We start from the raw sequence: 25931 nt of genomic DNA, 5'->3' as shown, positions 1-25931 counted from the left end.
CCAAGAGGTCTCACAAACTGACTTATCATGGTAAGTCGTTTGTTCTTTCTTATGCCGCTATCCCTCAGAATGTCTACGCTGTGCCCTTGTAAGTGGTGTCACAGTCTCCGGCCTTACACCCTATGTATGAGTAAGGCTTGTTTTCCGAGGCCGTCTTGACAGTGGAGGCAAGTCCAGAGATCGTGGACTTTGAAACTGCAGTGGAGGTTGAGGTTCATGTCCTTAACCCAAAATAATGAAGGCCTCTGGTAGGGGAATGTTTAGCTTTAAGTATTGTGGGTTGTTCAGTCCTTGGACACAGGATGTCATTTCCAACAGTTTTGCTTGGTAATAGTAACAATGGCCACCACAGTCCAGGAGAGACTTCCAGGAACATCTTGTATGGAAGAATATGTATAAGATCTCTTGAAGAGGGGAGTTATCTGCTGCGTGAAATCCGAGATTTCAAGATTGTCTATTTGTGTGCCAAAACGGTTTCGAGCTTACCTGAAACTATTCTTGTCTTGTCTGGGCTAAACCTGTTTGTTCAGTGGGACAGGTTCTGGATGTTGGCAATTTTGCAGATATGGACCATTCCGCCCTTAGAAGTTTTCACTGTCTGTTTGGACTCCTGACGTCTTTGTATTGTCGGTTAGGTCGACACTTATCTCCCTACCTGGGTTGCAGCCTGTGGAGAAGGGTATACGTAATCAGAGCTTTGCCATTCGGGCTCAACATAGCTCTGAGGGTTTTCATGAAGTTTGTTGATGTAGTCTTACAACTGCGGTAGAGAGGTTTTCAAGTAGAGGCGTACCTGGTTGACTGGCTAGTGTGAATTCCCTTGGCACAGGGTGCTCGGAAGCAGCTTAATGAGTTTTTAATTCCTCTAGTCCCTTGGACTTCAGACCAACCTTAAGTAATCAGAACTGACTCCAGCTCAGGACTTCCCGTGGTTGGAGATTTGTTGTGACTTTCTCACTCCCGTTCTATTCCTCCCTCAAGGGAGAGGAAATACAGAAGTCGGTCAAGTCCCAGATCTAGTCGGGGATGATCACCAGGAGACACTTGGAGGGGGTTTGAGGATCTTTACGATTCACGAATTTTGTCCTCAATGTATGACTCTGATGCAAACAGAGTTTAGGGAAGGAGAGCCTCCAACGCTCTTCCTGACCATCAGAAGACGACCCTGGTTTTACTGCGGAAGCAACTTAGACCGTGGTCTACTGCCATAGGTCTCTCGCAGACGTTATTGTTGCGCTTTCCTCCTCCAGTAGTGACACTTTGTTCCGAGGACTCGTTGGGAGGTTGGGTGGGTTAACCCACCCAAGAAATTGCAAAGCTGATGGTCTCAGAAATTTTAACAATACCATATCAATATTCTGGAGCCCATGGCAGTCTTCTTGTCCCTCATGAACTTATACCTGAATGAGAGCATTCATATCCACTTAAACCTCGTTAAGTGCAGTTTAAGGGTAGTCTTTTGTTTCAAAATAATACGGTGTGGTCTGAATTGTCTCTAGACCAGTTACGAAATAAGATTACTTTATAAGAAGAGCGGACCCGGCTTGTAAGACTTCGTGTCTCGGCCCTAAAGTTGTGGCTTCCTTCTAGAACTTTTTCCAGTAAATATCTATTGAGGGACTGCAGACATATACTGGTCGGAAGTCCACTTTCCACTTAGGTTTTCTTCAGTCATTGTGATGGTCGAGGGGATGTTATTAACCCCACGGCAACGACGTACCCCATAATGCGTCCTACGGTACTCCTTCAGCTCGTTATTAGCAATGAGTAAACAGAAGTTTTTGCTTAGAGTAGGAAAGGAAAAATGCACTTAATCATTTACTTTTCAGGTTCCCAGGTGTCTTTACAATGCTTTGTGTGTTCCTTCAGTGCTACAGCCTAACTGTCTACAGTAAATGTTGTTGGGCTATAGCTCATTTGGTTTGGGTGATTAACCCCTTGTTTGGTACAGATGTGATCATGTCACTTGATCAGGTTTACCTTCTCATAAGTTTCCATCATACTTGCCAAATACTTATGCTTTGTCACGTAGGTGAGGAGCATTTTTTGGTTCGAGGTCTTCTATGCAAAGCCTCCCACTGAGTATAGGTAATTCTCTGGCACACTTCCATCAGGATGACATGGCTTGAGCCCAAAAAAGAGATTTTGACGTAGGAAAAATCTATTTTTGGGTGAGATAGCCATGTCGTCCAGATGGCCCGCCCGTTACTTCATTTTTCTCCCACCCCTTTGCTCATTGGAGGCTTCTATTTCACAGTAGCTCCGCTGCGATGTGGAATGAAGCAGCAGGGTCATATGGGAGCACAGAAAGGTGATAGGATATGTAACGGCTCCTCGCTTATCCTTCCCCTTAGAGGATTAGACTGGGAAAGGTCTATTTGGGGTGCAGATATCAATGGTTATCGTAGGATACGTCCCTATTTATACACGATATTTGCGGATAGTCGTTCCGGGGGTTAGAACCCCGTGATACCTGACGGTAATTCTCTTATAATATCAATCGCAGAAATATTATACAGTAGGAAGCAGCCGGGGGGTACTAACATCAGGATGACATGGCTCTCGCCCAAAAATAGATTTCTGGGTCGAACCTGTGGCGCCGGGCGAAAAGTCCTTCTTGTATACCTTTTCTGATAAAAACCTTCCAATTATACCAGAGAAAGATAAAAGCATGGAATGCTGAGGTTACAACCCTCGCGCGAGCACCTTTTGGGTGTCGTGTATAAAGCAAAGGCGCGTGAAATCCACTATTCACAGGTTGTCTTCCATTTAGTTAATTCCTTCGCCAAAGGGATGGGCCGATACAGAGGCCCTAGACACATCCCCATCGCCGCACCACCCACGCCACGACGCGAGCGCCATCTGAACAACATCCTTCTTTTTGGAATTCAAAAGTGTTGAATGTTTTCGTTGTGCTCTCGGTCTTTTTTATCTATCGTGGATTTATTTTGTCATGTCCGAAGCTCCATCTTCACACATTCCAATGTTAAGTACCATAGTTTGTTTTGACAGTATTTTATTGTACCGGGCTTGTGTTTTATATCCAGTATAGTCTGTTTTATTATCCCCGTCTGGCCGTTCATGGCGGCCATTGTTTGTTCACTTGTTGGGGAATTCATCTTTATCTGCCCGTTTAGTACTCTGTCACTTAGGTTCTTGGTTAAGTCCCTGGCCTTATGCCTTTAGAACCGTTATTATTTTTATTTTTATTTTTTTGCTCATGGTACTTTTTGCAAGTAAGTCCAGCCTACGATCGAGATAGCGATTTAGCTTTGTTTTTGTTTAGTAACCGCCCGAGGCGTTCGTCACTCGACTCGGTTAAAGGAACAGTGCTATTTATTTTAAGTTTTAACGGATGCTATTCTTCGATCGTAGTATTATATGGATGTACATTTTTATTTTATACGTTTATAATAGTGTTTTGTGATTTTTAGTCCTGTTTTTGTGTCCAAGAGAGCGAGAGATTGGGGTCCCCGTTTTCTGTTCGCAGTCACGAGTTACCCCTTTCTCTCGTTTTCTTTCTTAGCTCCGGTGGGGGAGCGGATTTCCCGTTTTCCGTTTTGTGCGGTCAGCGGGTTCTCCCTCCCTCACCTCTCCCCCTCTGGGTGGATGATAACTTACGAGTTATTTATTTTTTCGTGACTTTTCAATTGTTAGCGTTATTTTGGTCCGTGTTTCGCCCTCTCCCCGTTACGGCTCGGGAGTAGTTATGAACGTTATCCACTCCGCCTTGAGTTATACTCCGCCACGAGGGATTCTCAATAACTTTCGTTCTATTGTTATATTTATATTGTTTACTACATGGGACGGGCTTCATATTGTTTAGATAAGACCCTCCGGTGGCCCTTACTTCGGTCTCAGGCCACGGCCATATCCACAATAGCCTTTGTTATTACAACTGTGTTGTTATTCACAATAATTATTCAGGACCTTTCTTCTCCCTCCGGCCTCACCGGAGATCGTAAATACGCTTTACTATAATCTAAGCTTTAGTCTTTAGCTACGACTTAGCTTTTTATCTTTCACAATTGAATTATTAGCCACAATTGAATTATTCAGGGCATCTCATTATCCTCCGGCGTCACCGGAGGTCGCCCAAACACTTAACACTTAAAGTTGCCTTAGCTAATTAGCTAAGGCTCCTTTATTCAGGACATTTCATTACGATCCGGCCTCACCGGAGCTCCGGCTTCACCGGAGGTCGCCCATACACTTCACACTTATATTTGCCTTGCCTTTAGCTAAGGCTGGTGTTTGTATTTATTTTAAGGGCATGTCACTGCTTCCTCGACCCTTGGAGGTCGGCGGATTACTTTAAGCTTATTATCCTTATGTCATTAACAGAATTGGGTGCATTACAAATATACAGACAATTGAATTTTAAAGTGCCAACAATGGTATGGGGCAGTATCAACTTAAAGTTAATAGTTAGTTGTTTGGTCAAGGCAATATGGGTGCTTAGGTAATTCAGTGAGTGCCAGAACTCTAAAATAATAGGTTTTTATCCCTTATCAGAGTTTCAAGCATCACCAGACTCATGTCTCCTTTCTTTTACAGAAGGCCCGTTGTACTGCTGAAGGATGCTCTGCCTCGTTCAGCGACCCCGTTGGGCATGACCTCTGCCGGTCTCATGCCCACTGCTCCATTCCCTTTATCCAGGAACCGGGACAGGCCCAATACCCAGTGTGGTTCCCGGATTTGTGCTCGTTCTGTTACGAGTTGTCGTCAGTTCTGCTGAATGATGATGTAAGTGGGTTTTCCCTTTGTTCCTTATTTCTCGTTGGCAGACACTAATATAGGCATGAATATGATATACACAGTATATTTAGGAGGGCAAACCCCCTCCTCCATCACTAATCACTGCAAATCTTACAGGCCGATGATGTCTCTCTTCGGTCAGCAAGGGCTACTCTTCGGCCGTGGGTGTCGGGCTTTGGCAGGAATGCCCCGTCTGGCGCTCCCTATCTCCTCGATGGGGATATGGCCTCCCGTCTCTTCCCAGGCTCGACTACTGCTGCAGTCTCTCCTGACCTTGCTGCCCCTTTAATTGAAGAAGTCAGGGCTACCATTTCCGTGGAGGACGAAACCCTCGTACAAATGGACATGGCTGGTCTGGATATAGACGTAGAACCCAGGGACGAGCAGGTAAGTGGTGCCGAGTTGGTGGAAACCCTTTTCTCTCCTACTCCCTCTTCTACCTCTTCCTTTCTAGGTTTTGATAACTCTAAGGCTTCTCCTCGGGATCCCTCTGCCTCCGTACGACCCAAGGTGAAGCCACTTCGAACTTATAAGACTTCAGCTTTGCCAGTATCAACGTCACCGGTCCCCGGACCCTCGACAGCTCCTGATATTCATATTGCTCCTCGTAAAACCACTACTCCTAAGAAGTCTAAGTCTACCAAATCCAAGAAAAAACCAACGGGTGACTTTCAGGTACCCTGGGCTGATCTCCTCCCCATCCAACTGATCAAAGGATTGGTCAGGGATCAAGTTCAACATCACTCTGGTGCAATAACAGAGATTAAGGATATGATGGCTACTCTGATCCGCGCCGGAACTCAGTTCCCTCCCCCTTCTGCCCCAGACGCATCGAAGCTGCCGCCCTTCGATAAAAACAATCCTTGGCGGTTTGCTTTGCATGCTCCATTCGTAGATGGCTCCCTAACTCTGGAGGGCATGGGCACCCGCCCTCTAGAGGACCTGGAGTTCTATCCCCCTGGCCTAGCATTCCCGTTCAATGGTTTTGTACGGTTAAAGGAACATGCATTGGTCCGTATGGACAAGGTACCGAAGGAAGCGGTCATATTTCCAAAAGAGCAGGCCCAGGCTATCTGGGCCAGAACACTATCAGAGTGGGGGTGTATTAACTCAAAGCTCACCCCTCACAAGGGTTCCTACACTATTTTTACGACAGCGGCCTCCATCTCTTTGCCGCTCATAGACAAAGTCACAGAGCTGACTATACAGGCCATCAAAGAAGGCTCTTCCATGCCGGCTCTCAAGGAGACGGACCCCACCTCTTTGCTTATTCCGGGTTCCTCGGCAGCCTGGGATGCTGCGGCCTCTACCTTCACGGTGGGGAAACTAGACCCGGACTGTGCCTCTACTCTTTTCTCTGAGAAGCTTCCCAGATTAATAGAGAGTCTTCTCAAAACTGAGTTCGAGACCCGTACTAGACTTGCTAGGTCCCTCCAATCCATCACCTCCATGGAGTCCCTTGCATCTCTTTACCCAGAGGAAACGCTGTTCAGAGTCGCCACAAAGAACCAGCTGCTATCCTACCAAATAGATCTCCATGACTTCTGGTCAGCACGGGTTAGTTGCAGGAAGTTCGTTCTGTCGGAGGCCACCATCAGGCATGAGCCGAACAGACTGATAGCTTCCTCCTGCTGGGGTAAGACCCTCTTCCCTCAGACCGAGGTGGATAAGGTTCTTCAGGACGCAGCGAGGGCAAACCAGAATTTGCAGGTAAGGTGGGGTCTCTCAGCCAAAAAGAGGTTCGAACCCCAGAGACACACATTCTTCAAGAAGAAGCTGAGGTTTAGTCCTTACAAAGCGGCCCGGGGTACCTCGTCCCCACAGCCTTCCGCGGCCTCGACTTCTCGACAACAGGCGCCTCCTCAGCAGGTAGTCTACCTCGCTGCTCCCCCTGGTACACAGCCCAACCCCTCTTGGATGCCCTCACCTGCATACAACCCTGCCTACGAACCCTCCGGTTCCTTTCGTGGATACCAAAGAGGGAGTTCCAGAGGTAGAGGACAGTTCCGCCAACGCGGCGGGCCCAGAGCAAGGGGTTCCCGTGGAGGGAGGGGCCCTAAGTTCACTCCCTCCCAATGATGTGATGCCGGTAGGAGGGAGACTTTATCACTTCCGGGATCATTGGACCTTCAGTCCATGGGCTCACAGCATAATATCAAGGGGCTTGGGTTGGAAATGGTCACAGGGATCCCCTCCTCCACCGGTGACCTTCTTCCAGAGACCCACTCCCATCCTGGAAGAGTACACTGCGGAGTTACTCAAGAAGAGAGCAATCAAGCGGGTTCGATCCCTGAAGTTCCAAGGCCGCCTGTTTACAGTCCCGAAGAAAGACTCGTCGGCGTTGAGGGTAGTTCTGGACTTGTCGAAGCTCAACTCTTACATCCTTTGCGACAAGTTCCGTATGCTGACTATCTCTCAGGTACGGACCTTACTTCCCCGTGGGGCCGTCACCACCTCTATCGATCTTACCGACGCCTATTATCATGTCCCAGTAGCTCGAAACTTCTCTCCTTATCTAGGCTTCCGTCTCGGCAAGAGAGCCTTCGCATTCAAAGTCATGCCCTTCGGTCTCAGCATTGCCCCCAGGGTATTCACGAAACTGGGGGAGACGGTGCTCGAGCAACTCAGACACCAAGGGATACAAATCGTCGCCTATCTGGACGATTGGCTCATTTGGGCCCAGTCGCACCAGGAATGCAAAAGAGCTACGTCGAAGGTACTCCATTTTCTCTCCAAACTGGGCTTCCAAGTCAACCTCCGGAAGTCCCGCCTACAACCATCAAGCCTCTTCGAATGGTTAGGCATCCGTTGGGACCTCTCAAAGCACAAGCTCTCCCTTCCTCCCAAGAAGGTGAGGGAGATAGCTGCCAAGGTCAGGAACTTTCTCAAACACAAACAGGTGTCCAGAAGAGCTTTAGAACGAGTCCTCGGCCTACTCCAGTTTGCCTCACTGACCGATCTCCTATTAAAAGCCAAACTCAAAGACATCAATCGAGTTTGGAGAAAGAGGGCGACAATACCTTTAAGAGACAAGACCTCGAAGATCCCCTCTGTCTTGAAAATGAGACTACGACCATGGTCCGATCGGAGGAACCTCTCCAAGTCAGTTCCTCTACAGTTCCCCTCTCCACAAGTGACAATTCATACCGACGCGTCTCTGAGTGGTTGGGGGGGTTACTCCCAACATCAGATGTGTCAGGGCTCTTGGTCACCCGCCATGAGACAGTTCCATATCAATGTTCTCGAAGCCATGGCGGTGTTCTTGACCCTGAAGAGAATCTCCCCTCCGAGGTCGACCCACATCAGAGTAGTCTCAGACAGTACGGCCGTAGTCCACTGCCTCAACAGGGGGGGGTCCAAATCACCCAACCTGAATCAGATCCTAGTCACTATCTTCACCTTGGCAGCCGACAAAGACTGGTTCCTGTCAGCAACTCACCTAGCAGGAGTCCAGAATGTGATAGCAGACGCATTATCCAGGACGAGCCCACTGGAATCGGAGTGGTCCCTGGACATGCACTCCTTCCGGTGGATACTCAGGCTGGTTCCAGGTCTCCAGGTAGATCTATTCGCGACCCGACTCAATCACAAACTCCCGTGTTATGTGACACCGAACCTGGACCCTCAGGCTTATGCCATGGACGCATTAACCCTGGATTGGAACCATTGGCAGAAGATCTTCTTATTCCCTCCAGTGAATCTTCTACTGAAAGTCTTGCACAAACTCCGCTCCTTCAACGGGGTAGTAGCTTTAGTGGCACCTCACTGGCCAAAGAGCAGTTGGTTTCCTCTCCTCCTCGAGTTGAAACTCCGTCCCTTCCGGATCCCATTCCCCAAACTGACCCAGGTGGTCCAAACACGGACTGTGTCAGATTCCTCAAGGATAGCCAAAACCCTAACTTTGTGGATTTCATGAAGTTTGCGGCACGTAGGGACGCAAACATCGACCCAGATAATGTCCTCTTTATAGAATCAGACAAAAGGGACTCAACGATTCGCCAATATGATTCGGCGGTTAAGAAACTAGCGGATTTCTTAAGGACTTCAGACCATTCGGTTATGACTCCTAATTTAGCCATCTCCTTCTTTAGGTCCATTTTTGACAAAGGCCTAGCAGCTAGCACTATAACCACCATTAAGTCAGCTCTGAGGAAAGTCTTCCTGGTTGGGTTTAACATTAACCTGGCGGAGTCTTATTTCTCATCTATTCCAAAAGCATGTGCTAGGCTTCGACCTTCGGTCCGTCCTCAAAAGGTCTCTTGGTCTCTAAATGATGTCCTCAAACTGGCCTCCGACACGGACAACGAATCCTGCTCTTATATCACTCTTCTTAGGAAGACTTTATTTCTAACAGCTTTGGCCTCGGGTTCCAGAATCTCAGAACTAGCAGCTCTCTCACGAAACTCAGAGAACATGGATTTCCTCCCTTCAGGTGAGGTACTTCTTTCACCAGACAGGGCGTTCCTAGCTAAGAACGAGGACCCCCAAAATAGGTGGTCCCCTTGGAAGATTATTTCTCTTCTCCAAGATACTTCTCTATGTCCGGTCACCACTCTCAGGGCCTTTTTAGCCAGGACTGCTACCCAATCGTCTGGCCCCTTGTTTATCAGAGAACAAGGAGGTACCATTTCCATACGTGGCATTAGGCAACAGATCCTATACTTCATTAAACAAGCCAATCCGGGTTCATTTCCCCATGCTCATGATATCCGATCGATAGCTACCTCCATCAACTATTTCCAGAATATGGACTTTGATAACCTTAAGAAGTACACGGGTTGGAAATCTCCTATGGTCTTCAAACGCCACTATCTAAAGAACTTACAGGCTCTTAAATATCCAACGGTTGCAGCTGGGAGCCTTATCTCTCCCCATTGATCTTTTGTTCTTCCTTTCATCCATCTCTTCTCTTCTCCCTCCTACCCGCCACTCGCACCACGACGCCGCTTCCTTGGTGGTTCGTTAGCCCTAAGTGTATTACATATTACAGTAGGTTAATATGATTGTAACTATTATTGTTTTCCCTTGTTATTAAGTTGGGATATTCTTAGCCATGTCAGTTTTGTTGCATGTTTTCCTCTGATACTCAGAGGTTTCCTTGTTATCACTATGCCCTGTGGCTAGTTTATATTTTATGCCTACTTACCTGAATTATATATGATTTTCTTTACATGGTGTTGTTTCTCTCCCCTTATTAAATTAGTAGTTATTGTTGGGCTTGGAAGGCATTCTCTGGTACATTTTCGCCCGGCGCCACAGGTTCGACCCAGAAAAGGGATTTTGACGAAGGAAAAATCTATTTCTGGGGAGAGACCTGTGGCGCCCGGCGAAACCCTTCCCCTTATTTTACACGATCCCACCCTTTCCTTTCCAAGCCATCATGGTCAATACAGAAGGATGTTGTTCAGATGGCGCTCGCGTCGTGGCGTGGGTGGTGCGGCGATGGGGATGTGTCTAGGGCCTCTGTATCGGCCCATCCCTTTGGCGAAGGAATTAACTAAATGGAAGACAACCTGTGAATAGTGGATTTCACGCGCCTTTGCTTTATACACGACACCCAAAAGGTGCTCGCGCGAGGGTTGTAACCTCAGCATTCCATGCTTTTATCTTTCTCTGGTATAATTGGAAGGTTTTTATCAGAAAAGGTATACAAGAAGGACTTTTCGCCGGGCGCCACAGGTCTCTCCCCAGAAATAGATTTTTCCTTCGTCAAAATCCCTTTTTTCTTACGTCAAAATCCCTTTAAATTTTTCAAGGACATCTTCGCTTTTATGGTTTTACATTGAATACTCTTATTTATTTATAACAAACTATATCGGCATCAATGACCTCTGATGTCAGGATGCCAGAGAATTCTCGATTGACGGAATTATTCATTGGGCTGATATGAATAGATTTAAGTTTACGACAATGAATACTGTTGTCCATTTGTGTGCAGTGAGTACTTATAGACCTGGATATGTACATCAAAGGCCAATGGATTCCATGTGTAGATGAAGCCAGATTTTTAGGGTTCATGGTTGACTGCAGGTTAACATGGGTTTCTCACTTAAAAGCTTTTAAAAAGTAAAATGTCTTGAGGCTCTAAAACTTCTAAAAAGTTCTGTCCCTCGTATCATTGTGGCAGACCGCAAAACTTTTAAAGTTCTACAAAGCTCTAGTATTTTTAAAAACTATTTATGGATATGAAATTTGTCAACCACCCCAATATGATTAAGTGTTTAGATTCTATACAACGTACTGGTATCAGAATGGCTTCTGGATCTTTTAGAACTTCACCCATCCCAACCCTCGTTATTGACACTGGAGAATTACCTTTAGACCACCAGAGGTCTTCTATTGTTTGATATTCTTTTAGGCTTCAAAAAATTCTTCATTCTTTAATGGTTCAGACAGCATACCTTGCAAATCATTCTAGGTACTGTATTTTGAGTTGCACCCAGTCTCCTCAACCTTAAGAGTGTTGAACTAAACCATTAATAAACAATCTTTGTATAGCAATAAATAGTGCTTCCATTTTGGGTACCATCAACCACTCCATGGAAATTACCAGAAATATCTTGCTGTAGTTATTATTTTATTGGTGTAAAAAAACTGACTTAGTTTGTTTTTTATGGAATACTGTATGTTAAACATAGCAATTTTAAATATTAAACTTAGCCGGTGAATATATAATAGCTGACGTCTCGGACGGCTCGACAGATTCCAAAAACTCGCGAGCGATCGCTGTGAAGGTTGCGGGTGTGACCACCAGCGCCGACTATCGGCCAGATACCGCATATACTTGTCAAGTTCTCCAGTTCTTCTCTGTCGGTCTTATCGACAAGTTGGTTCCGCTCGCTTATGACCTTGAGTTTTCGACCTATTTGGTGAAGTACTTTATTTTGGTTGTTTTTGGCTTTCGCTGTGACGGGTATTTTTTCTTCAATTAAACTCTTGAAACCCTTTTTTTGGCTGGTGTTTATTGTTGATGACTTTGGTTTTGACTTGGATTTTCTCTGATTGTTCAATATGGCTGACCCTTCTCCTATCCCTGAACCTAAATATCGCAAGTGTGCGAGGGATTGCAACAAACGTCTTCCCAAGGCCTCTATCGACCCACATACCGTTTGTTCTAATTGCCGGGGTAAATCCTGCCAATTAGGAGATCGGTGTGATGAGTGCGTGGTCTTGTCGGAATTAGACTGGCTTGAGTATGACAAATATACTCGTAAGCTGGAGAGAGATAGGGTGAGGAGAAGCTCCTCTAGATCTTTGGAATTTTCCTCCTCCCATGCCCCTGAACCTAATCCTTCCCCTGTAGTAGTTGTTCCTGAACCCCCTACTAGCACTCATGAACCGTCCATGCGGGATATGTTTCTAGCGATTCAAGCTTTAGGCGAAAAAGTTGAGTCCTTAGCATCGGACCGTAACCAACTCATGTCAGATGTTAAGTTGTTGAAGTGTCAGAGTGGTAAAACAGAAAATCGTAGTGATAAAGTGATAAGTGCGCAAAGTGTATTTAGTGTTGCGACCGAGGGTTCGTCTGTTCGTGCTTGCCGCTCCCCTAGTCCGAGACCTCTTTCAGGCTCCCCTGCACCAGGGAGAAGTAATGTGGTAGGACTTAAGGGGACGAGAGGCGTTAACCAACGTACAGATGTTCCCTCTTTGGTATCGGACGTTTTTCGTCAAGATCGCCCTTACCATAAGACGGGTGAGACTGTGTTCTCCTCGTCCTCCGAAGACTTATCGCACAAGAAACCTTGGCGCAAGGTTTCTAGACCCTTGAAGCGAAAGTCAGTCCCTTCAGGACAGGTCCAGCGTCCTGGCTGTAGCCATTGGGACAGCTCTGACCTTTTGCAGTCGTCGGATGACTGTTCGCCTATTAAGCGCAAGCGTAACACGGGGTCCGAGGGTCGCGGTAGAGGCAATGTTTTGCCAACGCAGACGTTACCGACGTCACGGCCCGTTCCGACTCCCGTTGATCCGAAGTGGGTTGTCCTGCGGGACATGCAGTCTAAGCTTGCCTCCCTTATGGAAGAGTATGACTTTGAGCAGGTTCGCGATGATCCTTTGCTTTCGAGTCGCCAGTGCGCTGAGCGTGACTCTGGCCGTCAGCCGCGCAAACGAGTATTCACTCGTCCGTTTGACGTTAGTGCTGACGTTTCTAGTCAGTCACGTGACATGGATCCTCCCTTGCTGCAGTCTCGTACTGACGTTCAGCTGCTGCCGCCGCAGCCCCGCACTGACGTTCGCCGACCGGCTCCGTTGCCTCGACGTGACGTTGAGCGTCAGTCACCGCAGTCGGAGGTTGTTTTGCCTGCTCAGACTCTGCAGTCAATGCAGTTCCGACGTGACGTCGAGCGTCAATAAACTTCAGCTGTTGTGGTTGGTCAGTCGCAGGGATTTCAGTCTTTTCAGTAGCGGCGTGACGTCGCTTCCTCTTCTGCTACTGCTGCTCCTTTGCTTGTTGACATTGCCTGTCAAGCGTTGCCTCCTCGGCAGGTCTCTCCTTTTCATGAGACTGCAGTTGTCGGACGAAGTTCCGTCGGATGAGGAAGTCGCTGATCCCCTTCCAACTGATATTCCTTTGGGGACTTTGTCGGACGGAGAGGAGCCTAAAGCTGCTCAGCCCTCTCTGGATTTTAAAAAGATCATGCTGATTTTTAAGGAACTGTTTCCTGACCATTTTGTAACTGCTGCTCCTCGTTCGCCTCCGTCAGAGTTTACGCTAGGCCTAGCTACTTCGACGGCGTCGTTTACTAAGCTAGTGCTCTCTCGCTCTTCTAAGAGAGCTTTGAGTTTACTAGGCGATTGGTTGATCACCAGGAGGAGTTTGGGGAAGACAGCCTTTGCTTTCCCCCCTTTTAAACTGGCTTCTAGAGCGAGCGTCTGGTATGACACGGGAGAAGTTCTCGGCTTGGGAGTTCCTGCCTCTGCCCAGGGAGACTTCTCAAGCCTCGTAGACACTCCCCGTCGCCTGGCCATGAGACGCTCTAAAGTTTACTGGTCCTCTTCGGACCTTGATCATCTCCTCAAAGGGGTTTACAGGGCCTTCAAAAGTTTTTAACTTCTTGGATTGGTCGCTGGGAGCCTTGAGCAGGAAGATCTCTTCGGCCGACCGTGATGTATCCGTGCTTATTATGTCCTGCATGGACAAAGCTATCCGTGATGGCTCTAATGAGCTCGCTGCTACCTTTACGGCAGGAGTCCTTAAGAAGAGGGAGACTCTTTGCTCGTTCCTTTCGGCAGGAGTAACTCCCTGCCAAAGGTCAGAGCTTCTCTTTGCCCCGTTGTCATCTGCCTTGTTTCCTCAGCAGTTGATTAAGGATATTGCAGCTTCTCTGGTGCAGAAGGATACCCACGACCTGATGGCTACGTCGGCTCGCAAGGCTGCTCCTTCATCATCTTATGTCGTAAGACCCAAGCTCGATACTCCAGCAACTAGGTTTATCCCGCCCTTTCGTGGCAGAGCCCCCAGTAAGGGAGGTGCTCGTGCCGACAGTAAAAGAGGCAAGAGGAGAGGATCCAAGTCCTCCCGTGGCAGAGTCTGACTGCCCACGTCCTCAGACAGCGGTAGGGGCCAGACTGAACAACTTCTGGCAGGCCTGGGAGAAGAGGGGTGCAGACCGAGAGTCTGTGTTGTTGCTCAAGGAGGGGTACAAAATACCTTTCGTACGGAGACCACCTCCTGGTAAAAGTTCCTATAGACCTCTCTCCCAGGTATCGAGAGGAGTCAAGGAGACAGGCACTACAACTGCAGGTGTCTCAGTTGCTAGAGAAGGGAGCGGTGGTGAAAGTCTCGGACCTTCAATCACCGGGATTTTACAACCGTCTCTTCCTAGTCCCAAAGCATACAGGAGGTTGGAGGCCGGCGCTGGATGTCAGTGCGCTCAACGTTTTTGTTGTCAAAACAAAATTTACGATGGAGACCACGAAGTCCGTCCTAGCAGCGGTCAGAGAGGGAGACTGGATGGTCTCTCTCGACCTGCAGGATGCGTACTTCCACATTCCTATACACCCGGATTCTCAACCGTATCTGAGGTTTGTATACAGGAATGTGGTGTACCAATTCCGAGCACTGTGCTTCGGCCTCAGCCCTGCTCCTCTTGTTTTTACGAGGCTCATGAGAAATGTGGCAAAATTTCTTCATTTATCGGGGATTCGAGCCTCCCTGTACCTGGACGACTGGCTGCTCAGAGCGTCGTCCCGTCATCGCTGTCTGCAGGACCTTTAATGGACGTTGGATCTTGCAAAGGAGTTGGGACTGTTGGTGAACTTAGAGAAGTCTCAGCTGACTCCCTCCCAAACGATTCTCTATTTGGAGATGGAGATTCGCAGTCTAGCTTTTCGGGCTTTTCCGTCTGCCACCAGGATAGATCAAGCCTTGCTCAAAGTCCGCCTCATGCTGAGAAAAGACCGTTGCTCAGTGAGAAGTTGGATGAGCCTCCTAGGGACGCTGTCATCCCTGGAACAATTTCTCTCTCTAGGGAGACTTCACCTTCGCCCTCTCCAGTTCCATCTAGACTCCCATTGGGACAAGAACAAGACTTTGGAAGCTGTCTCAATCCCGATCTCCGAACCAGTAAAGACGTGCCTGAACTGGTGGGACAGCAACATAGGTCTTCGAGACGGTCTGTCCCTGGCGGTCAAGAACCCAAACCACGTGTTATTTTCAGACGCGTCGGATTTGGGTTGGGGAGCGACTCTGGACGGTCTGGAATGTTCGGGTCTTTGGACGTCGGATCAGAGGAGCCTTCACATCAACTGCAAGGAGCTGTTGGCTGTTCACTTGGCCTTGACGAGTTTCGAGAGAGTTCTCCGAAACAAAGTGGTAGAAGTGAATGCGGACAACACCACAGCCTTGGCGTACATCTCCAAGCAAGGAGGCACTCACTCCCACACACTGTTCGTCATCGCAAGGGACCTCCTCATCTGGTCAAAAGATCGAGGCATCTCACTGTTGACGAGGTTCGTCCAGGGAAAATTGAACGTCTTGGCGGACTGTCTCAGTCGGAGAGGTCAGGTGATCCCCACAGAATGGACCCTCCACAAGGACGTGTGCAAGAGTCTTTGGATGACTTGGGGTCAGCCCACCATAGACCTCTTTGCGACCTCATTGACCAAAACACTCCCGACCTATTGCTCTCCAGTCCCAGATCCAGAGGCGGCCCACATAGATGCCTTTCTGCTGGACTGGTCTCACATGGACGCTTACGCATTCCCGCCGTTCAAGATCATCAACAGGGTTCTGCAGAAGTTCGCCTCTCACGAAGGGACAAGGTTGACGTTGGTTGCTCCCCTCTGGCCCGCGAGAGAGTGGTTCACAGAGGTACTTCAATGGCTGGTAGACGTTCCAAGGAGTCTACCTTTAAGGATGGATCTCTTACGGCAGCCCCACGTAAGGAGTCTTCATCAAAGCCTCCCCGCGCTTCGTCTGACTGCCTTCAGACTATCGAAAGACTCTCAAGAGCTCGAGGATTTTCGAAGGAGGCAGCCAGAGCGATCGCGAGGGCTAGGAGTTCATCTACTATCAAGGTCTACCAGTCGAAGTGGGAGGTCTTTAGAGAGTGGTGCAAGTCATCCTCTATTTCCTCTTCCAGTACCTCTGTAGCCCAAATTGCAGACTTTCTCCTGCATCTGAGAAATGTTCGCTCCCTCTCTGCTCCCACTATTAAGGGCTACAGGAGCATGTTGGCTTCTGTGTTCAGACATAGAGGCTTGGATCTGTCAAATAATAAAGATCTCCAAGATCTTAAGTCCTTCGAGACCTCTAAGGAGCGTCGTATGTCAACTCCTGCTTGGAACTTAGACGTGGTCCTAAGGTTCCTAATGTCCGACAGGTTAGAGCCATTGCATTCAGCCTCCCTGAAGGATCTCACCCTCAGGACGCTTTTTTTGGTGTGCTTGGCTTCGGCTAAAAGGGTCAGTGAGATCCATGCCTTTAGTAAGAACATCGGCTTCTCTACAGATAAACCCACATGTTCGCTTCAACTTGGTTTTTTGGCCAAGAATGAACTGCCTTCTCATCCTTGGCCTAAATCTTTTGATATACCTTGCCTGTCAGAAATCGTAGGCAACGAGGTTGAAAGAGTACTGTGCCCAGTTAGAGCTCTTAAGTTTTATTTGGCTCGTACTAAACCATTACGAGGTGGTTCTGAGGCCTTATGGTGCTCCGTTAAGAAGCCCTCATTGCCCATGTCTAAAAATGCTTTATCGTACTTTATTAGATTTTTAATCCGGGAGGCACATTCTCGTTTAAGTGAGAAAGATCGTTGTTTGCTTAAGGTCAAGACGCACGAAGTGAGAGCAATAGCAACTTCGGTGGCTTTTAAGCAAAACAGGTCTCTGCGAAGTATTATGGACGCGACCTTTTGGAGGAGCAAGTCGGTGTTCGCTTCATTTTACTTAAAAGACGTCCAGACTCTTTGAGGACTGCTACACCCTGGGTCCATTCGTTGCAGCGAGTGCAGTAGTGGGTGAGGGTTCTACCACTACATTCCCTTAATCCCAATATCCTTTTAATCTTCTCTTGAAATGTTTTTAATCTTGTCTTGGGTTGTACGGAAGACTAGGAAGTCTTTCGCATCCTTTTTGATTTGGCGGGTGGTCAAATGTCGTTTCTTGAGAGCGCCCAGATTAAGGGTATTGATGAGGTCCTGTTATATGGGTGGTCGCCCTGGATATAACAGCTCCTGGGAGTCTTTCAGCATCCTGAGAGGATGGCTGGGCTTCGTGAGGAAAGCGGACTAATGAGGCAGAGTAATCGTCAGAGTCAGCTTCCTTACCAGGTACCTATATTTAAGTGGGTTTTTTTATGATATAATTGTCAAAAACTCATAAGCATATACACCTTTATTGCATTAATACTGGTCTCTACCCACCACCATGGGTGTGAATCAGCTATTATATATTCACCAGCTAAGTTTAATATTTAAAAATGATATTTTGATTATAAAATAAATTTTTGAATATACTTGCCCGGTGAACATATAAATTAAAGGCCCTCCCTTCCTCCCCGATAGAGACCCAGCGGACTGAGAAGAACTGGAGAACTTGACAAGTATATGCGGTATCTGGCAGATAGTCGGCGCTGGTGGTCACACCCGCAACCTTCACGGCGATCGCTCGCGAGTTTTTGGAATCTGTCGAGCCGTCCGAGACGTCAGCTATTATATATTCACCGGGTAAGTATATTCAAAAATTTATTTTATAATCAAAATATCATGTTTCTTATTTTTACCGATAGCTCCAAATCCAACGCTGGTGTTGTATTTGGAGTACAGTATATAGCAATAAATTCACTGTTATTACAGAAGTTCACTTCCCCTAGTATCTATATTCACTGTAGAACTTTATGGATTACTGACTGCTATTGAAAATGTGTTAAAGGGGAGTTATTTTACAATTTCTAGTTATGCTTGAAGTATTTTACAAGCTATAAAAGTTTTTAATTCCTGTAACCCTTAAGTTTTTGAAATTTTAGTGGTATTATCTAGCGGAGGTATAACAGGTTGGTTTTGCTAGATTGTCATACATAGGTGTGCCTGGATATGAGGCAGACTGTGGCTAAGGAAGCAGCAGCTGATTGCTTCCAAGAAGGTATCCCCTCCTCAGTAGTGACTCTGTAACAAGAATAAAGAGGTGGTTTTATGAAATTTGGCAGCAGAATTGACACTTACTGTATATGGAAATAAAGAAAAGTGTTATATCTCCTTGGAGGTAATGTGTAACATGATGCCCCGGAAGTAGGAGGCTACGCTTTTTTGGTTTCATTATGGGCGCGCACATTTTTTATGACCGGCCAAATTGCAGGACTGTTTGGTACCCCTATTTGTGAGGCATTTATTGACTAAATGCCTCATTCTTGAATACCTAAGAAATAGATTTGTTTGAGATTTGAGGTGGGAATGGCAGGTTCATCCTTCCCAAGATTTTTGGGGAGGATGTCTTGTATAATATTAGGGACATATTTAGAATTATTTTAGAAGCAGGTCTTCTGAAACCTATTGACTTTATTACAGATCTGTTTGCTTATATGGTTTTAAATTTAATTTTCTTTTATAGTTTTGTGTATAAAAAATATCAGTGTTAATGACCTTCAATGTTATTTTATAAGAAATTTCGGCATTAATGACCTTCAATGTTACGATGCCAAATAACCTAATATCGTTCATTCACAGGCTACCACCACCTCCACCTTCCCTTCCCTTCCCTCCTCTTCCCTTCCCTCCTCTTCCCTTCCCTCCTCTTCCCTTCCCTCCTCTTCCCCTTACTCTGTCAGGATGCCAGAAAACTCTCAATCAATCCTCCTCCTCCTCCTCCTCCTCCTCCTCCTCCTCCTCCTCCTCCTCCTCCTCCTCCTCATCCTCCTCCTCCTCCTCCTCATCCTCATCCTCCTCCTCATCCTCATCCTCCTCCTCCCTCCTCCTCCTCCTCCTCCTCCTCCTCCTCCTCCTCCTCTTCTTCCTCTTCCTCTTCCTCTTCCTCTTCCTCCCCCCCCTCTTAATGAGAGAATGCCTTGATGAAGTCATTGAGCTTCAGCGCGGCATTTCATTCCCGTGCTGAATCTTGGTGACGGGCAAGAGGGCTCTCGAACTTCGGGAAATTGCTCCCCCAGTTCGAATCTAAATTTCTCTCTTTCATCTTTTTCTTCTGCTTAATATTACTTCGACCTTCTCCTAATTTTATCAAATTTCCTTTCTTTCATCTTGCTGTCCTATCTCTATGATTATTATTTTTCTTAGTTATATATATATATGTAGATGTATGCATATATATATATTTATTTATTTTATTTGTTCATTTATTTTTTTATCTATTTTTTTCTATTTTATTTAAATGGCGTGGATATTTCCACATTCGTTATTACTGCCTGCTTAGATGAATGGGAGAAGGGATCACGGTTGGGAGGTATTCGCATTCAAAGCTATATATGAGAGTATTGGATGATCTCAGCCATCCCAAAGATGGTTTGGACCTTTTTGGCGGAACTACTCTCAAGGGTTGGGTCATCGGAATCCAGGGGGATCCAATCCTTGAGGTGGGACTCTTGGCTTTTGGCCGGAAGCCCATCATTACAGATATGGGGAGGATGATTCCATATTACTTTGGTCTCAGTCCTAACAGGCGGGTTTAGCTTACACCTGTGCCTCTATATCTGTTTTGATGCTATCCTTCGGGTAGGGTATGGAGTGGACCATCGGGGAAATATACTCTCATTGTGCCGATAGTGGCGAATGCAAATTTCCTTTCCAACGTATGATACTTTCTTATAATTCTCAAGCAGGTACCCCAACAAAACAACAAAAAACCTGAAAATCCCTCCCTTAAATATGGACCCTTCAAATACTGACTCCCCATCCCCTGGATTTGCTGACTCCCCCCCGGCACTGTTGACGACTTCTGCTACTGAAATTAAGGAAAACTCTGTTGACGACCTTCGAACTAAAAAGGACCACTCTACTGATGTTAAAAAATCTAGCAATTTGGGTAACACAGGGAAACTACGATTCCTTCATGTTTCCCAAATCCCATTAGAGACAAATTATGATGATATATATAGAGCATTTGAGTGCTATGGATTGATAAAGGAAATACGGATGCGACTTGGAGATGAAAAATGGGACTCTTGGATATCTTTTGAAAGTCAAGATGAAGCGTTTAATGCCATAAGTAATATTAGTAGTATCAAAATTAACGAATTGAACATCATGGGAGCTCTTTGTGATAAGGTCCCAAAGGAATTGGATGTGTACAAACCTGCTGATTGGTTTGAAAAAGATAGAAATGTACCCATGCCTTCACAGAGAAAACCCAAACCACCTATGTGGCTCTTAGCTGAACCTAAAGGGATAATAGGGAATTATTTTAAGATATGTAAGTTTATCCAAAAAAAAGTAGGAACCATAGCACCTGGAGATATATCTCGTTTTGGGAAGAACAGTTATCTCATCCATGCCAAATCTTCGACTCAGTCTGCAATACTGTCTAACTTACAGACAGGCAGTGATGAAATTACATTGGAAATGAAACCTCATCTAAATTTTAGTTATGGAAGGGGAGTGGTCTTTAATAAGGACCTATACGAATTTACAGAGGAGGAGATACTTTCTATGTGTCCATTAAATGTATGGAAAGTGCATAAGGTTCCTGGAACTTCAATGATTATACTTACTTTCCAGGATGCTGATGTACCTTTCCATATTTTTATTGAAAATGAAAGGATTAAAGTTCGACCTTTCAAACAAAAGCCCCTGCAATGTTTTAATTGTTTTAAATTTGGACACCCATCCAAAGTTTGCAAAAATGGAAAAATGTGTGGTATTTGCTCCAAAACTTATCATGGAGAATGTACACTTGAGGCCAGGTGTTCAAATTGCAATTTGAATCATAAATCAACTGATAGGATATGCGAACTGTATAAGTTGGAGGAAGCTGCCCTAAACAAATCAAGTTTAGAACACATAAGTGTGGGACATGCAAAAAGAATGTTGAATAAATCAACCAGCTATGCAAAGGCCTTAAAATCAAAGGTAAATTTACCACAGGAGACAGCAACCCCACCTAGCACTGCCAGTAATTCTAAGAAAAGAAATACAACCTCTGATGATAAAGTACTGCATGACAAAGTAATCGTATTGCCTTCTGAGGCTTTGCCACAGCGTATTAAAAATGGGCCATTGCCCATTTCTGTACAGCCTTCGTCCCCCATTACTAACATTAGTACTAACCTCTCCCAGGCCATGTCCTTGCCTGATTTGATGGAGATGCCACCTGACACTAAGTTACCAGGTGCACCTGTATTGGGGAAGGTGCAAAAACCTGGTAGCTCAAAACCTACTAATCGGAAAAGAGAGAGACCTCCATCTCTCTCACCCCCTTCCATAAGAAATATCAAAATTACGACGTCAAATAAATATGATGATTTGTCTGTTGATATTTCTGATCTGGAAGTCAATTTAAATAAATCGGAAATTCAAGTGGAGGTCCACCAACCTCCTCAACAATCAGATCAAAAAGACAAAAAGAAAATCATAAATTATAAACCCAATCTATCAAGACCTTCTTTAATAAAACCACCTAAAAATAGTGTTAGATCAAAAACTGCTAATGGGAAGACTCCATCCAAGGGGTCTACCAAATTATAAACCATAGTTTTTTCCTCCATTTTGCAATGGAATTGTCAGGGTTTAAGGGCCAAATATGAAGAACTTAAGCTCCTTATTCATGAGCATTCCCCCATAATTATTTGTCTACAGGAGAGCAAACTTGATCATAATACCCCATGTCCTCGCGAATACATTAGTTATAGGACACCATATGATCACCAAGTGGGGAGCCATGGCGGAAGTCTCATATACGTTCGTCGAGATGTTCCCCAAGTTTCTCTGTCTATTCGTACACCTCTGCAGGCAGTGGTTGTACAGATCGACATAGGGCGAAAATATACAATTTGTTCTCTGTACTTGCCTCCAAATGATAACATTTTGTATGACAACTTAGTGGAGGTGATTCAACAACTCCCTCAACCTTTTCTTTTACTTGGAGATTTGAATGGTAGACATCCTTTGTGGGGTGATGTTTTAGCAAACACGAGGGGAAATATCATATCATCAATTGTGGAAAATGAAGATGTGGGACTCCTTAATACAGGAGAGCCCACACACTTTCATGTCCAGACAGGTACCTTGTCATGTATTGACCTAGCAATCGTAAGCTCTAATTGCCTAATAGACTTCGATTGGAGAACATTAGATGATTGGCATACTAGTGATCACGCACCAATCATTATAAACACCAACAATGGTCCACCTTTACAGGGATCGCCACGATGGAATCTTGACAAGGCGGACTGGGGTAAATTTCGTGAGCTAAGCGAAATTGAGGGGGATGCAGGACAAGTTGAAAATATCGATGATGCCATAGACTTACTGAATGGAACTCTCCATACAGCAGGAGTCAATTCAATTCCAAAAACAACAGGGTTATTCAAACGACGACCAGTCCCGTGGTGGTCTTCAGAACTAACTGCCCTGCACAGAGCCACAAGAAGATCTTTAACACGATTGCGTAGACGCAGAACTGATGAGAATTTAATCATGTACAAGAAATGTAGAGCACAGTTCCGTCGTGCCATGAAAGAAGCAAGGCGCCAGTCATGGATGTCTTTTGTTTCCTCCATTAACAGTAGAACACCACCATCTTCTGTGTGGAGGAAAGTAAAAAAGATAGCTGGCAAATTCACCCCCAACCCACCACCAGTGTTGAAGGTGAATGGCCAGTATGTAACTGAAGCAAAGGAAGTTAGCAATGCCCTGGCTAATCATTTTTCAAATGTATCCAGCAAGTGTGAAGGAGCCCCTGGTCACCAGTATAGGAGCGCTGAAGAAAAGAAAATTTTAAATTTTGCAACAAGAAGGGAAGAGTCGTATAATTCTCCTTTCACTGAAAGAGAATTTGATTCCGCACTTGCTCATTGCAACGATACAGCCCCTGGACCCGATGGAATTCCATATGCAATGATTAAACATGTACATTTTAATACAAAGCTATTTATTTTAAGTATTATTAATAGAATATGGCATGATCATAGTTACCCAAGTGTTTGGGAACTAGCCATTATTTTAGCCTTTTTAAAACCCGGTAAAGACAAGTTTTTAGCAGCAAACTATCGTCCTATTGCATTGACATCTTGTTTATGTAAAATCATGGAGAAGATGGTCAATGCAAGGCTGATATGGTACCTTGAAAAGAAAGGTATTTTATCACCGATTCAATGTGGATTCCGAAAAATGCACTCAACGACTGATGTGTTGATACGACTAGAGTCTTCTATTTGTGAAGCCTTTGCTTCCAAACAGCACCATGTTACAGTATTTTTTGACCTTGAAAAGGCATATGATACCACATGGAGATATGGTATACTTAAAACCATTCATGAATTGGGATTGAGAGGAGAGCTGCCACTATTTATTCAGGCATTTCTTTCACGTAGAGTTTTTCAAGTGAGAGTTGGGGAAACACTATCTGAGAGTAAGTGCCAGGAAGAAGGAGTTCCTCAGGGTAGTGTGCTGAGTGTAACCCTTTTTGCACTAGCAATTAATGGGATATCCAAAGCCATTCCCCAGGATGTTCTCTCAACATTATTTGTGGATGATCTCTCAATATCATTTGCTGGCACTAGAATGGCAATGGTTGAGAGAAAAATCCAACACTCTATTGATAAAATTATCCAGTGGGCTGACATGAATGGATTTAAGTTCTCGACAAGTAAAACTACCGTTGTCCATTTTTGTCGTATCCGGGGAGTACATCCAGACCCGGATATATACATTAAAGGTCAACGGATACCATGTGCAAGAGAAGCTAAATTTTTAGGTTTGATATTTGATTGTAGGCTGACATGGGTTTCTCACTTAAAAGCATTAAAAGCTAAATGTGTTGAAGCTCTGAATATCTTAAAAGTATTGTCCCATACATCGTGGGGGGCAGACCGCAATACTATTTTAAAATTATACAAGGCCTTGATTTTTTCCAAAATTAGTTATGGTTGTGAGGTATATTCTTCAGCCACCCCAAGCCGGTTAAAAATATTAGACTCGATACATCATGCAGGTATTAGATTGTCTACTGGAGCTTTTAAAACCTCGCCTATCCCAAGTCTCCTTGTTGATGCTGGAGAGTTACCTCTAGACCTATACCGAATGTCTTCCATTCTTCGGTATTGGTTTAGATTGCAAAGACTCCCTAACTCTCTCGCCTTTCAGACTGCAAGCCTTGTAAGACACGCATCATACTTTGAGTTGCACCCAAAATCTCCTCAACCTTATGGCTTTCGGGTGAAACGATTATTAAATAGTCTGGATTTAATTAGAAATAAGGTACTTCCATTCAAGGTATCACCAACGCCTCCATGGAAGTTACCAGAGATATCTTTTTGTAAATATTTTATTGGAGATAAGAAGAATATGTCAGACCTAGAAGCCAGGTCTCTTTTTAATGAACATGTTAGAGAACATAGAGGATCAACTTTTATCTATACTGATGGCTCCAAATCTGATGCTGGCGTTGGATTTGGAGTACATAGTAATGGTTTTAATTGTAGAGGTGCACTTCCTCTGACCACTTCCATATTTACTGCCGAACTGTATGGCATATTAACCGCTATTGAGAAAATAGCGTTGGAGAAGGAGGGTAATTTTACAATTTTTAGTGATGCAAGGAGTGTCCTTCAAGCTATGGAAGTTTTTAATTCTAATAACCCTTTAGTTTTAAAGATTTTAGAATGGCTTTTCATAATTGGACGGAGAGGTATAACAGTTCAATTTTGTTGGGTTCCAGCACATGTAGGTGTGTCTGGGAATGAGAAGGCAGATTCACTGGCTAAGGAGGCTGCATCAGAGTTGCTGCCAAGAAGGTATCCCATTCCCTGTGATGATTTCTTACCTGACATCAAGAAATTGGTTTGCAATAAATGGCAACAGCAATGGGATAGTCAAGATGGCAATAAAATGCGAGAGATAACAAATGACATATCTCCTTGGAGGTATAATATGATGCCCCGAAAATGGGAGACGTCTCTTTGTCGTCTCCGTATTGGTCACACTCGGTTTACACACGAGTTTTTGCTGAAGGGCCAACACCAACCATATTGTGACGACTGTGTAGTACCTCTAACAGTAAGGCATTTGTTGACCGAATGCCCCAATTATAACAACTTGCGGAATAGATATTTGTTTGAGGCTCGAGGTGAGGGTGGCAGGTTCATCCTTGCCAAGATTCTTGGAAATGATATGTCCTACCATGCAAGTGGCATTTTTAGATTTATTTCAGAAGCAGGTCTTCTGAAAAATATTTAACTTTTATTACATTCAACTTTTATGATTTTAATTGAATACTCTTTTATTTTTTATTTTATTTTATCTTTTATTTTTGTATACATAAATTAAATGTTACCGGCGTCAATGACCTCAGATGTCAGGATGCCTGAAAACTTTGAATCAATCAATCAATCAATCTTCCTCCCCCAGTCTGATGACTTAGTGTGAAAATAGATGTGGTATTGTACAGTACACAGAAAATACTGTATACAGTACAGTATTCTCATTTCTAGTAATTTTTCCCTAAAATAGATTTTGTATTGTTTTAATGCTCAAGTATCTGACAAGGAAAAACTTTGTAATCCTGGGTAT

At 45.1% G+C, this 25931-nt stretch overlaps 1 protein-coding gene across 1 annotated transcript in view; it reads left to right on the top strand.

The window, feature by feature from the left end:
• The window catches only part of LOC137627680 (uncharacterized), a 180797-nt gene that overhangs the window by 49837 nt on the left and 105029 nt on the right, over positions 1 to 25931 (top strand). The window lies entirely within an intron of this gene.

The sequence above is a fragment of the Palaemon carinicauda genome, chromosome 35, assembly GCF_036898095.1.
Source record: "Palaemon carinicauda isolate YSFRI2023 chromosome 35, ASM3689809v2, whole genome shotgun sequence".
NCBI lineage: Eukaryota > Metazoa > Arthropoda > Malacostraca > Decapoda > Palaemonidae > Palaemon > Palaemon carinicauda.
This window is presented reverse-complemented; position numbering and strand designations above follow the sequence as displayed.